Source organism: Sciurus carolinensis, chromosome 11 (genome assembly GCF_902686445.1).
Source record: "Sciurus carolinensis chromosome 11, mSciCar1.2, whole genome shotgun sequence".
Taxonomy (NCBI): Eukaryota; Metazoa; Chordata; class Mammalia; order Rodentia; family Sciuridae; genus Sciurus; species Sciurus carolinensis.
This window is the reverse complement of record NC_062223.1, coordinates 59,126,693-59,137,585: the sequence shown is the minus strand read 5'-3', so window position 1 is coordinate 59,137,585 and position 10,893 is coordinate 59,126,693. Positions and strand designations below refer to the sequence as shown.

Below are 10,893 nucleotides of genomic sequence, written 5' to 3'. Positions count from 1 at the left end.
CACACTAATGAAGAGAAGGAGAGAGAAAACTCAAATTACTAGAATTCATGATGAAAAAGGAAAGATCACAACAGACACCACTGAAATACATAACATAATTAGAAGCTACTTTGAAAATCTACACTCCAACAAAATAGAAAATATCGAAGACATTGACAAATTTTTAGAGACATATGATCCTCCCAAACTGAATAAGAAAGACATATACAATTTAAACAGATCAATTTCAAGCACTGAAATAGAAGAAGTCATCAAAAGTCTACCAACCAAGTAAAGCTTGGCACCAGATGGATTCTCAGCTGAGAAGAACCAATACTAATACTTCTCAAAGTATTCCAGGAAATAGAAAAGGAAGGAAACCTTCCAAACTCATTCTATGAAGCTAATATCACCCTCATACCCAAACCAGACAAAGACACATCAAGAAAAGAAAATTTTAGACCAATATCCTAATAAACATAGATGCAAAAATCCTTAACAAAATTCTGGCAAATTGCACACAATAACATATTAAAAAAATAGTGCGCCATAATCAAGTGGAGTTTATCCCAGGGATGCACAATTGGTTCAACATCCAGAAATCAATAAACGTAATTCATCACATCAAGAAATTTAAAGTTAAGAATCATGATTATTTCAATAGACGCAGAAAAAGCATTTGATAAAATACAGCACCCCGTCATGCTTAAAACACTAGAATAAATAGGAATAGTAAGAACATACCTCAACACTGTAAAGGCTCTCTATGCTAAGCCCATGACCAACAACACTCTAAATGAAGAAAAACTGAAAGTATTCCCTCTAAGAACTGGAACAAGGCAGGGATGCCCTTTCACCACTTCTATTCAACATTGTCCTAGAAACACTAGCCAGAGCAGTTAAACAGACCAAAGAAATTAAAAGAATACAGAATAAGAAAAGAAGAAAAGCTATCACTATTTTGCCCAGGACATGATTCTATATTTAGAGGATTCAAAAAACTCCACTAAAAAACTTTTAGGCCACACATGCTTGGCTGAGAGTCGCGGTGGTTACCTGCTTCAACAGTGCTTGGATGGAACCCGGCACTGGACCCCAACCCTGGCTGGCCGCTCAGAGCCAGCAGTCCTTGGCCACCTCCTCGTAGCACCCTCCGACCGCCCCTAGGCCGCCGCCGCTGCTCCAGCACTGCACAGTCGCTAGGTCTCTCCTTAACCGCCCGCCATGAGGACCGCGTTCCCCTTGCAGGTGCGCCAGAACTACCACCATGCCTCCAAGGCCGCAATCAACCACCAGATCAACCTGGAGCTCTACGCCTCCTATGTCTACCTGTCCATGTCTTACTACTTTGACCGTGATGATGTGGCTTTGAAGAACTTTGCCAAATACTTTTCTTCACCAATCTCATGAGGAGAGGGAACTTGCTGAGAAACTGATGAAGCTGCAGAACCAGTGAGGTAGCTGAATCTTCCTTCAGGATATCAAGAAACCAGACCGTGATGATTGGGAGTGTGGGCTCAATGCAATGGAATGTGCTTTGCACTTGGAGAAAAGTGTCAATCAGTCACTTCTGGAACTGTACAAACTGGCTACTGACAAAAATGACCCCCCACTTGTGTGACTTCATTGAGACTCACTACCTGAATGAGCAGGTGAAATCCATCAAAGAATTGGGTGACCATGTAACCAACTCTTGCAAGATGAGAGCCCCAGAATCTGAAATGGCAGAGTATCTCTGACAAGCACACCCTGGGAGACAGTAAATAATGAAGCTAAACCATAGGCTGACTTCCCCATAGCTACGGAAGTGACTTCCCTGGTCACCAAGGCAGTGCATGCATGTTGGGGTTACCCTCACCTTTTCCAAAAATTGTACCAAAACATCCACTTATGTTCTTTAATTTTTACCATTCCTTCAAATAAAGAAATTTGGTACCCCCCTCAAAAAAAAAAACAAAAAAAAAACTTCTAGAAGTAATAAATGAATTCAGGAAAGTAGCAGGATATAAAATCAATATGCATAAATCTAATCCATTTCTATTCATAAGTGATGAATCCTCTAAAAGAGAAATTAGGAAAATCACTCCATTCACAATAGCCTCAAAAAATTAAAATATTTGGGAATCAATCTAACTGAAGAGGTGAAAGACTTCTACAATGAAAACTACAGAACACTAAAGAAAGAAATTGAAGAAAACCTTAAAAGATGGAAAGCTCTCCCATGTTCTTGGATAGGCAGAATTAATATTGTCAAAATGGCCATTCTACCAAAGGCACTATACAGATTCATGCAATTCCAATTAAAATCCCAATGACATTCCTCATAGAAATAAAGCAATCATGAACTTCATCTGGAAGGATGAAGTGGGGATATTAAAGAAACCTTGAATATTCAAAGCAAGCTTGAGCAGAGGAAGTATCACAGTACCCTAACTTAAACTATACTACAGAGCAATAGTAAAATAAAAACGGCATGATATTGGCACCAAAATAAACAGGCAGACCAATGGTACAGAAGACACAGAGACAAACCCACAAAAATAGTTATCTCATACTAGACAAAGGTAGCAAAACATACAATGGAAAAAAGATAACCTGTTCAACAAATGGTGCAGGGAAAACTGGAAATGCATATGCAGTAAAATGAAATTAAACATCTATCTCTTACTCTGCACAAAACTCAACTCAAAATGGATCAAGGACTTAGGAATTAGACCAGATACCCTGCACCAAATAGAAGACAAAGTAGGTACAAATCTTCATCATGTTGGCTTAGGATCAGACTTCCTTAACAAGACTCCCAAAGCACAAGAAATCAAAGCAAGAATCAATAAATGGGATAGATTCAAACTAAAAAGCTTTCTCTCAACAAAGGATATAATCAATAATGTGAAAGAGAACCTACAGAGTGAGAGAAAATCTTTTCCACACACACTTCAGATAGAGCTCTAATCTCCAAAATTTATAAAGCGCTTACAAAACTTTACACCAAAAACACAAAAAACCCAATCAATAAATGGGCCAAGAAACTGGAAAGACACTTTACAGAAGAAGATATACAGGTGGTTAACAAATATATGAAAAAGTGTTCAATGTCTCTAGTAATTTGAGAAATGCAAATTAAAACAGCTCTAAGATTTTATCATAATCCAATTAGAATGACTATTATCAAGAACACAAACAATAATGGATGTTGGTGTGGATGTGGGGGAAAAAAGGCACACTCATACATTGCTGATGGAGTTCCAAACTGGTGCAGCCACTCTGGAAAGCAGTATGGATATTCCTCAGAAAACTTGGAATGGACCTACCTTTTGACCCAGTTATCCCACTCCTCAGTTTATACCCAAAGGACTTAAAATTAGCATACTACAGTAACACAGCCACATCAATGTTTTTAGCAGCTCAATTCACAATAGCTAGATTGTGGAAGCAACCTAGATGCTCTTCAACAGATGAATGGATAAAGAAACCACAGTATATATACACAATGGAATATTATTCAGTCATAATGAAGAATATTGAGGTATTTGCAGATAAATGGATGGAATTGGAGAATATCATGCTAAGTGAAATAAGCCAATCCCAAGAAACCAAAGGCTGAATGTTTTCCCTGATAAGTGGATGATGATACATAATGAGGGTGGGTGGTGGGTACTGGGGGGTGAGAGAAGAATGGAGGAACTTTAGATTATGTATTGGGAAATGAGAGGGAGGAGGGAGCAGGGGTATAAAAGATGGTGGAATGAGACAGACATTACCCTATGTACATGTATAATTACAAGAATGGTGTGAATCTACATCATGAACAACCATAGAAATGAAAAGTTGCACCCCATTTGCGTGCAATGAATCAAAATGCAGTCTGTAAAAATAAAATAACAATAATAATAATAATATTAAAAAGAAGGTCCGAAGTGCAATTGCCCCTAGACTGGGAATTCCATGAGGGAGGGATTCTATTTCCAATCTCCCAGTACAGATCAGGTACTCTCTACGTGTTAAAGGATAAGCAGGAGAAATATTTTGACAGTGATATGGCCTATGAAAGAAAGAGGACATGTATAATGGCAAGGGGTGGAATCCACTTGGCCCACTCCCATTTATAAATGGTCTCCTACTTCTACTTTCAACATTATTTCTGAACATATTATCATGATTTGTGTGTGCTACAGCACTAACTCGTTTAAAATAGATGTTTATGAAATACAATAAAACGTAAGCTTTGAAAAAAAGAAAATGGACTATTGAAATTTTGATTTCTCACGTGAGACAGGAGGCTCAAAAGTCTGAGGTCACCCTCAGCAATTTAATGAGGCCCTAAGCAACTTAGTGAGACCCTGTTTAAAAAATTTTTTAATATAAAGGACTGGGGATGTGGCTCAGTGGTAAACTGCCCCTAGGTTAAATCCCTAGTACCAATAAAAAAAAAAAAAATGTGACTCCTTCTCTGATTTTCCTATAACAAGCTGGCAGAAATGTTCTGGAAGCCCTATTATCACGTTGTTAGGAGTTACTGTCTTTTCTTGGGTTTCTCTATTTTTCATTGTTACAATATCAACCTTTCACTCATTGCACTTTTAGGCTAAATTATGTAAAGCTACTTTGAAGCATGGGCATCTCGTTTCTCATCAGGCCCTCTTCAGTCTAGATTCTGGATGGTTCTAGAACCTTGGGGAGGATACATTCCCTCTCTCAGCCTGGGATTTTCCTTATCTGCAAAATGGACATAATGCTCAGTCCATAGGGTTGTTAGGACTGACACAAGACAGATACCTAAAGCACAAGTTGAAGCCCATGTTTCCATCCCTGGAGCCTTTTGTTAGCTCCCATGCTTCACAGAATGGAAGGTCATGGCCTGATCTCTGTGCCTCTGAACTCTCACTTTCTTCCAGCATGGTGTCCACCAAGAAGAAACACAAGCTGCAGGCAGGGCACAGTGACACATGTAATCCTAACAGGGAGGCTGAGGCAGGAGTATCCAAATTCAAAGCCAGCCTCTGCAAAAGGTAGGCATGAAGCAACTCAGTGAGACCCTGACTAAATCAATTATGAAATAGGACTGGGGATGTGGCTCAGTGGGCAAGTGCCCCTGAGTTCAATCCTCGGTACCAAAAAACAAAAAAAAGAAGAAGAAGAAAAAGAAAGACAAGCTGTGGGACTTCGGTCTCAGTTTCCCTTTACACTGTATGGTGTCCCCAACCCCCACCTTCTCCATTCTATTGATACTTCAAAATGAAGATCTTCATGTTCTCTTTTGTGAAGTCTTCCCTGAAACACAGCCCAGACAATCAATCCCTCTTCCTTCATGGTCTGAACAGAACTCACACTTCTACTGCTGTAGTGGACATCTGCCTGATATTGTCCTCTTCTAGGGTTCCTGTAGGAAAAACCTGGGCTGGCAGATCTTTACACTCCCAAATGGCTCCCTAAGATAATCAATAGCAGCAATTAACATTCTCTTTGCTCCTGGAACATGCCAAGTTCTTTCTGGGTCCAAGGACTGAAATTGCTGTTCCCTCTTGCAGAACCCTCTTCTTCCAGGTGAGTCTGTGGTTTTTTTGTCTCAGATTTCTGTTGATATCACCACAACAGCGAGGCCTTGCTCAATCACCCAATAAAATGGCAAACCAGTCACCGTCCATCTCACCTCGCTTACAGTTTTTGATGTGTTTAACATGATCTGAAGTAGTTTTTTGTGTATTCTCTCTCTCTCTCTCTCTCTCTCTCTCTCTCTGTCTCTCTCTCTCTTTCTCTCTCTCTTCCTTCACTGGAATAAAAGATTCATGAATAAGGAGCCATATTTGTCTCCAGCAAAATGTGTCAAAGTGACTGGCACATGGTATGAAACAATATTTCTTAAATGAATTGTTGAATTGTTTTAAAGAGAAAAAACAAAACCAAGAAAACTAGAAGACATTCTCAGTATTGTTTTTGTTAAAGCAAAATCTATATACCTCGGTGGTAGAGCACTTGCCTAGCATTGGCAAGACCCTGTGTACTATCCCAAGAATCAAAAAAAAAAAAGGAAAAAATCTGTTTTTTCTTTGCTGTATAATGAAATGGTAATATTGTTCTATCATGCATTATCTTATCATCCATATTTACTGAGTCAAGCCTAACACATAGCACAAGATAGATTGATGGCTATATTTTCTGTGCCCACCAATTTTCTCAGCAGTCAGTAATTTTGGTTTCTATTGATAAATGGTATGGAACACTTTCTGTGGGAATAATATCCAACATAAACTGTTAATCATGCATTCATTTTCTCAAAAGATAACTGTGCTTCAAGGTCAACTGTCATGTTGCATTTGAACTGATGTTTAGAGGCTGACTCCTCTGGAGATGTGTCAATCAAAGAATTCAAAAATAAATTGGGTAAGACCCAAAGTCTTACTGGAAGTTCATTCACATTTAGAGAGAGGCTGTGGGATTGGTGAAGCAACCAAGACCTAGTTCTTCCCCTCTTGAACTGTGCTATTACCAGAAATCAATCCACCTGGGTTAAAATCAATTTAAAAAATTTGTACTAGCAGCAAAATCCAACACGGAAAATTTACCTTATGGGATTGAGCAAAGTCAAATTTTTGCATTTACCAGAAAGTCTTTGTCAGTATGATTAGTTAACAAATGAAAAGTCCTTGTTATGCCCACTCTGTCCTAAACAGATTCCCTGGTTCCCATACCTTCAATGAGGCACGATTTACATGATAGTGGTTCAATAAACCAAAAGTACTTTCGGGCCCTAGTGATTTTCCCTCCAACATTCCTTCTATGACAGTTGATGGCCTTTATGAAGACTCACATCTCTCTGCAGTATCATCTCATTCTGAATCCCTGGTGAGATGCTGGATAGGCACACCCCCCAGAAGCAGGGCTCTCCACCTTTGTGAGGCCCCCCAGAGAGGAGTTTAAGGCTCACCACATTTCCTCCAGGTATGGAGAACTCGACAAGAAGACCTGAGCCCACCCGCACTTATAAGGGAAAAGGGCAGATGTCATTTCTAGAAAGATTGTTGAAATGATGTTAGAGACTCTGCTAAGCACACCTGACTTCTGGCATATTGATGAGTTTATCTCAGGACCCAACACATTCAAGAAAGGCATGGCATACTGGGTTTGATACCCTTGAGAAAGTTTCAGAATAGATCTCAAGTTTCCTGGGGCACTGCTGCCCATAGTGTGTCTCAAATCCATTCCCAACTTCCACCAGCAGTACCCATGGATTCAAAACTTAACATGGGATTCCTCAGATGAACAGGGAGACATCAGGGATAGAGGTATCTCTGTTTTGTTTCCCTCACCCACCACATTTCCAGTGGTAGTCTTAGGAGCCCCCAATCATTATTTTCTTTAAGTACATATGGGCCAGCACCTCAACCAGTGTTCCTGTCTTGCTGATTTCACATGATTCTCCTTCCTTGTTGATGTGGACCATTGGGGATGGGGTTTGCTTCATTACTCCCTAATTGTCAAAAGTTTGGGCTCTCTGTTCTGCTTGAAATAATGGTGATGATAAGATTTCTGTTTTGCAATATGGGTTTTGTTATTTTTCAGATATAGCAAGGTCCACAGAACCATTGAAAAAAAATAGTTTGTTATACTCACAGATCCCCAAAGTCAGGAGTGAACTGTGGTACATGGGCCAGCCTGGGAAACAGGGGCGGGTCAGGAGAAAGGGAGCAAGGAAAATGTAGGCAAGAGACTATGCTGTGAGTTCTGCAGGAAACTCTCCTATTTAGAACATCTTCAGCCTCCATCCACATCTATGGTCCATTCTGCCCTCTGTAGAGTTCTGAGGAGGCTAGTGGTCTCCTCTACAGCAGGTTCCAGGTGTTCCAGAACCCTTGACCAGTCCACTGCCAGTGCCACGACTAGATGGCCTGGAAAGAGTGCGTCAGCAGCTCCAGTCTGGACAGTGGTGTGTGTACTCTGTCCTGGAGCCCTCTCACTGAGGTCCCTGCCTCCCTCCATCCCACCACCTTCACCCATCAAGATAGTACATACTAGAACCTGGTGCACAAACACACACTGTGCCCCCTACCTTGGGATGAGAGAGCAGAGAGCGCTTCCCACTTTCCCCTGACTTGGAGCTTGGCACACTCCCAGATAGACTGCCAATTTATTACCAACACTCTCACTGTCACTTCGTGGACCTCCAGGATTGGGCTGGGTAAGTAGAAAGTTCCCTGCACTAACTAGCCCCACTCAGGAGCAAGCTTAGTCAATACATTTGCTAATTGTGCAAGCAGAGCAGGGGTTTTCTGTGCCTTAGAGCTGGGAACTGGGAGCCTAGTATGCTCAGGATGCTTTAAGGCAACATCCAGGACACAGGAGGTTTAGTGGGGCTGACCTCTCTCTTTTATACCTCATGAAATCAAAGGGGCTTACCTGCTGACACTTACTCTGGCCCAGTAGGACCCATCCTGACACAATGACTGGGAAAGCAAGGTCCTGGCTACAGGAGCTCCCCTTGCTCCGCACCTCCCAGCAATGCTGCAACAATGTTGGGGTGCTCCCTTCCTGCCTCTCCACAGCCTCAGCTCACCCAACACTGACCAACAGAGCTCTTTGCCTTACCTAAGACATAACAAACCCGAATGGTGTCCTGCCAGTTGGAGAAAGGATTAGAATCCAGTACATATTCTTTTGTAGTTTTCTACAGAAAATGATGTGCAAAGATGCTCCCAGGCACCAGGTCTGGCTCTACCTCCCTATACCTGGGGAAAGTTCAGAATAAATAGCAGACACCTCTCCCTGGAAGCTGTGGACCAGCGCCTCTGCTCCACCAGGCATGAGGAGAGGGGCAACCTTCTAAAACAAGTTTACTCTGTTCTCTCTTTTCCAAAACATTTTGAATTGCTTAAAAACAATTATTCTGGTTAGCGTTTGTTCCATGTGAGGTATGTGCCCAGAGGGGACATGTGGAAATGCTTTGTGTGTTTGTGCACCTGAATATGCACATGAGAGTGTGTGCGCAAATTATAGGTTAGTTATAGCAATTGTTTAATAATGCAGAAGACATTGGATTTGTTGAAACTGCATGTTACTCTTTGTAGCAAGGACTGCCTTGTTAGTACAAAGGGTAACTGAACACTTTTGTGAAGGCTGAGCCTGGGTCTGTTAGGTGGGTAGGGGGATAGTTTCAGTGGTCACAGGGCAGACACCTGCACCCTTCCAGAATCAGGTCCTCTCCCTTTCAAGGCCCCTTGTCTCTGTTCTTACTGTTTCCAGGCCTTTACATGTCTAGGCTTCCTCATTCCCTGTTAACTGTGTTTGTCACCTTACTAATGCTCCCAGCACCTTAATCCTCAGTGTTCTGTGTATCTGAGAACAGGGCACACAGCCCAGGATTGGCCCTGGAATCCTGCCCCAGCTCCTGCCACCTTGGTCTTCTGTTCCTTTCTCAGCAAGACCCTACAAATTCAGTTCTTCTCCAATTTCTGTTCATCCTAATAAATGCCTCCAGGGTACTTTCACTCTCTGGATATATATTGAATTGTGCAAAATTGCTAATCAAAGCAGGACTAAAAGGGAGGCTTAGTGAGAACATCAGATTAAGTGTCAGCTGACCGGTTGTAGCCTTTGACCTTTGTGTCCTTCAGGAAGCACAAAGTCACCTTTCTTCATGAGCTCTTCCAAGGAGGGTAGAGTCTGCAACATGATATTTGTATTCAGGAAAGCAGGTCACTTTAAAAAAAACAAAAAAGGATCTGTGTTTGTTAAAGGAATTGTGAATGTCTAGTTCATAGCCCATTCTGCTATGGCAATGGGGTTGGTTGCAGGTGGGTCAAAAAAAATGTCGAGAGACAACTTCAGAGATATGGATCATTGGAGAAAGCTTAAAAGAGATCAAAAACTCTTCCAAGTAGAGTTCAGTGGTGACAGGCTGACAGTACCTCTGTCTGTTAAGACTTGGATATTATGCGTCCCCCAAAAGCTCATGTGTGAGAAAAAGCAAGAAAGTTGGGAGGTAAATTGGTTGGGTCCTGAGCATCTTAACCAGTGAACTGATTCCCTGCTAGGGATTAACTGGTTGGTGACTGTGGACAGGTAGGGTGTGGCTGGAGGAGGTGGGCTGTTTGGCAAGTGCCTTCGAGGTACATATTTAGTCTGTGGTGAGAGGAGTCTCTCTGCTTCCTGGTGCTTTCCCTGGCTGCTTTCCTCTGTCACACACTCCCACCCTGATGTTCTGTCTCGACTCAGATCCTGAGGATTGGAGTTAGCCATCCATGGACTGATACCTCTGAAATTGAGCTCCCAAATAAATTTTGCTCCTCTAATTGTTCTTGTGAGGCCTTTTGGTCAGGGCAGTGAAAAAACTGACTAAAACACTGTATCTCACAGTGCTTTGCCAAAAAGCGCCTCCTCCACAGTGCTTGTCCAGGGGCAGCCAGCAGGACCAGTAACATGTATTCTTTGCACAGTGCCATCTGTTCCACCCCCATCCCCATGCATATAGGGGTTTTATGTTAAGCTGCAGAAGCAGCTACATCATCATCATTAGCTTGCTTAGTTTGCTTGTATGACCAGCATGACAAGGAACAACAAGAAGCTTCTGACAGATTGAACTTGCTCTCATTATTCCCTTGACTTGACTAGGTGTTTTGGGAACCGAAAGGAGGCATTCAGGCACATGGTGTTTTGCTGCCCCCCCCTTCTTCTTTACAGTGGGTGAGTGTAAAGTCCTTAATTCCTGAGAAAAACAAGAAATTTTTTTCTTGGATAAAAACTTTGAATTTTTTCATGTTACAGATTTAGGTCAGGAAGTGTTATGTGTGGGGAGAAATGATTCAGCCTGACATAATGGCTGGGTATATACTATTTCTTACCTAATCGACTCTTAACTTGGATAAAAGACTAGGTCTAGGTGATAAAGCCTCAAAGAATACAATACCCCAACCACACTCC

At 41.7% G+C, this 10,893-nt stretch overlaps 1 pseudogene; it reads left to right on the top strand.

Moving 5' to 3' along the window:
- The first annotated feature begins 951 nt into the window (after nucleotides 1-951).
- On the top strand, nucleotides 952-1,746 carry LOC124959487 (ferritin heavy chain-like; annotated as a pseudogene).
- The last annotated feature ends 9,147 nt before the right edge of the window (nucleotides 1,747-10,893 follow it).